Raw genomic sequence first — 4,158 nt, 5'->3', positions numbered from 1 at the left:
GATTTACACCCTCGGAAACCCTGTACAGGGTCGCTATGGGTCGGAACCGACTCGACGGCACTTAACATCAACAACAAATGCGTTCTCAGAGTCAACTCAGCGACACTTAACACCACCAACAACACAATATATTTTCATGATGGTCTCAAATGGCATAACTGAAGTACAGATTAACTGAGTGTCTTTTATTTGTGTAGAAGATCTAGAATTTAAATAAGCTTAAAAACTTAACTGGGTTATCCAAAAACAATACAGTTTGTAAAAGACAAAGGTTTTAATGAAAACAACTAGATTGTAAAGACTAAGTTTAGTTGTAGCTACTATTCTTTTGCTTGAATGAAGGTTTTAAGCCATTTGTTCCTAAGATATAAATAGGTAAAGAGAAAGAAAACCTTGTTTCTGTTCTCTACGTAAAAAGGACTATTACGCTACTTCCCTTTTTTTCTTTTAATGTGCAAAAGGTTTGTCTGAAATTTAGAAATGAATTAGAGGTTAAGAAAAGTAATTTTTTTGTTTAGATATTATTTTTTTTCCTTTACATTTATCTGGAAAATAACAAGCAATGGAACATAGACTTAGGAAAGTCATATTACGGACAAAAGTAAAACAAAATCTAAACTCTGCTGCCCTCTACATGGAATATTGTGAAATGTAGTTGTCAACTTGTTCTTTGACTGCAATTACAGTTAGAAAGGCCTTCCATAAGTTACTGTATACTCTTTTAATTTGTAGAAAATGACAGTAAAATTTGTATCTTTTGCTCTTATACCTTTCATGTTACTAAATTAAAAATATATTTAAAAATCATACAAGTCAAGATTTCATAGATCATAAATATCTTAAGAATTTTTCCCAAACATAAAAAACTAATGTGCCATTTCAAAACTAGCATTAAAGATTACATATTGGAGTCCTGGTGTAGTGCTGTGGGTTAATGCGCCAGACTGCAAGCCCGTTTGAACTGCAAGGTTGACAGTTTAAGCTCACCAGCTGCTCCTCAAAAACCCTATACAGGGTCGCTATGGGTCGGTACCGACTTGACAACACTTCACGACAACAACAACATACTCCTATAGTTCTCACTAAAAACAGGTTAGTGGAAAATAGAATTTCAAATCTTACTTAAAAAAGAAACATTATTTGACATGTTAATGAAATGTAACTTTTAAGACACCAAGTTTCCAAAAACTCATGTAGAGAGTTAAAAACAACAATAAAAATTACCTGGTACGTTTGAAAAAATGATTATGAAAGAAACTACTAATGGAAGTTATATGTATATTTGAGTTTTCAATAGTAATTTGGATAAAGAGGGACCTACCACCACTAAGAAAGAAGAGTCAAGAGTGGAGTGTGTCCTTTGGACCTGGACTGTGAAGCTCTTAAAGCCCGAGTTAGACTGATGCCAAGACACATAGAGATCTTCAAGGAATGTTGGGCCTACAGATGCTGACAGGAGACGAGGACTTTTCTCTAGAGCAGACAGAAAGTCTTCCCATCCAACTGGCACTCTGAATTTGCACCTCTAGCCTCCTAAACTTGTTGTTGTTAAGTGCCATTGAGTTGATTCTGACTCATAGCAACCCTGTATAGCTTGAACCACTGACCTTGCATTTCAGATGTCTTTGCAGTCTGACACATTATCCCATAGCGCACACCAGGACTCCTTAAGAAAGACTAAACTGTACTTTTTAAAGGTAAAAATAATAATAAAACGTATTAAAAAGTTGTGTGTCTGTACGTTTCACTAGGAATTTGGTTGGGGGAAAGAATTCAGATCAATTAAATACTAATTAATGAAACTATTACAAACTATTAGAAAGACTATGAACAGAATGAGGGATATTACAGAACTGCCAAACTACTGAGGATCATGGCTCAGCTAAACTGACACATATTTTGGGAGGACACAATTCAATCCATAACTCTCCTCATATAATAGCCTCTTTATAGTATAGTTAGCAAAGTAGAATTATATAGAATTAAGCACATCATAAGAGCATAACTTTCATCTGGAGATGGTTACAAGAGGTTAATTGTTAATAAGAAAAAAATCTTCAACTTAATGCCTGACTAAACTTTCAGTGAATTATCTTATTTTTTAGGGCTCATTAGTTTATGCCAAGGCATCTGGAAGACAGCTACTTGGCCACTGGACTGGAAGAGATCCATATTTGTGTCCATTGCAAAGAAAGGTGACACTAACAGAAAGCAGGAATCATAAAACAAATACTGTTGATTATCACATGTAAGTAAAATTTTGCAGAAGATAATGAAAATATCTTTGCATTTTGTATCAGCAGAAAGCTCCAAGAAATTCAAGGTGGATTCAGAAGAGGACACATAACAAGGAATATCACTGGTAATGTCAAATGGATCTTGGCTGAAAGCAGAGAATACCAGAAATATTTTACTTGTATTTTATTGACTGCGCGAAGGCATTTGACTGTGTGGATCATAACAAACTATGGATAACATTGGGAAGAATAGAAATTCCAAAACACTTAATTGTCTTCATGTGGAACCTGTACAAAGACCAAGTGGCAGTCATTTGAACAGAACAAGGTGACACTGTGTGGTGTAAAATTAGTAAAGATGTGTATCTTTTCTGGCATCATACTTTTTCAATCTGTATACTGAGCAAATGAACGGAGAAGCTGGACTAAAAGAAGAAGAATACGGCTGTAAAGAGAAGGCAACTAGGATTCACTGAGAGCCTTGCAAACAGAAGAACCCCAAAAAATCATCAGTGTTACGCTAGTCAGAAACCCAGAGCCTAAGCTGGGAAGAATTCTGCAGGACCTGATTCTCAGGCTGAGGGTAAGAACACTGCCATGCAATAAAGCAGTCGGGGCACATACACTTTCAAAACTAATACTGTTCTTAAAAAAGACTGCTAGAAGTAGAAACCAAATTGACTGGAACAATTCCAGATAAAAGAGGCAACAGAAGAGAAAAGAAAACATTGGGCCATATTCTTAAAAATCGCTTTGTGAAAGCAACAGAAGAGGGTGCTAAGAGGCTGAACAAGTCATCTTGGCCTTTTCTCACCCAAAGAATAGGAAAGTTTTCTGTACTTAAAAAAGCCTCAGAAAAGAATCATGAATTCCATTTAAAATTTAAAAAAAGAGAATGTAGAGCAGGATAATGTCTTTATGCTATTGCTACATGCCATCAAGTCACTTCTGATTCATAGTGTACAGAGTTTCTAAGGAGCTGCTGGTGGGTTTGAACTGTCAACCTTGAGATTAGCAGTCCAATACTTATCCTACAGCACCACACCAAGACTCCAAATGTCCCTATAGCCTAAAAGAAATTAAGAAAATGATAGAAGTTATGAAAGAAAAACTAAAACTCAGAAGTTATGAAATTAGAGAAAAGAAAGATTTGACATAAAAGGTGACAAAATTTAGGAAAGGCTAAAAAACAAAAGAAAAAATTATTTCTGAATGAAAAACATAATGAACTTAAGAGAAGCAGAAGGTAGAAAAGAAGGTTTCAAAAATAAGTTAAAAAAAAAGTTTGGAGACAAAAATCTTAGCTATAAAAGATTTAAAAAGAACATCCAACGTAAGTATAAAGGATGGGAAAGGGAAGACAAAATATAACAGGAAAAATACCCAAAATTATAATTCAAGGAAATATTCCTGAAATAAAAGATGATTTGAAACAACGTATTTATTGTATTTTTTTCAATAGTGGTATTTTGCGCCAAAAAAGAAAACGTGACCTGTGGATTTTAAGTTTGTGTGCTTGATGTGTAGGTTTCACATTGTTTTTAAAATATCACAATAATTCCTCTTCATGCCAACAAACCAAAACCTGTTTCATCCAACTCTTAACAACCCCATGTGCTTCAAGGTAGAACTGTGTTCCACAGGGTTTTCTTGGCTATATTTTTACAGAAGCACTTTTTTTTTTGTGGCGCCACTCTGTGGACTTGAACCACCAGCCTTTTGGTTAGCAGCAGAGAGCAAGCCATATGCATTACCCAAGGTCCTTGTGATTGCTCTCTGAAGTCCTGGATAGGCATGGCAGCCTTGCAGGACAGTGTCACTGAATGTGTGAAGAAATTTGGAACTAAGTAAGGAGCTCTGGTAGCGTAGTGGTTACGAATCGGGCTGCGAACCTTAAGGTCAGCGGTTCGAAACTACCAGC

The 4,158-nt window shown here is 35.6% G+C and overlaps 1 protein-coding gene across 1 annotated transcript in view; it reads right to left on the bottom strand.

Moving 5' to 3' along the window:
• The window catches only part of NET1 (neuroepithelial cell transforming 1), a 20,620-nt gene that overhangs the window by 15,468 nt on the left and 994 nt on the right, over positions 1-4,158 (bottom strand). The window lies entirely within an intron of this gene.

This window comes from Chrysochloris asiatica, unplaced genomic scaffold, assembly GCF_000296735.1.
Source record: "Chrysochloris asiatica unplaced genomic scaffold, ChrAsi1.0 scaffold00050, whole genome shotgun sequence".
Taxonomy (NCBI): domain Eukaryota; kingdom Metazoa; phylum Chordata; class Mammalia; order Afrosoricida; family Chrysochloridae; genus Chrysochloris; species Chrysochloris asiatica.
The sequence above is the reverse complement of the archived record's forward strand: the minus strand, read 5'-3'. Positions and strand labels throughout refer to the sequence as shown.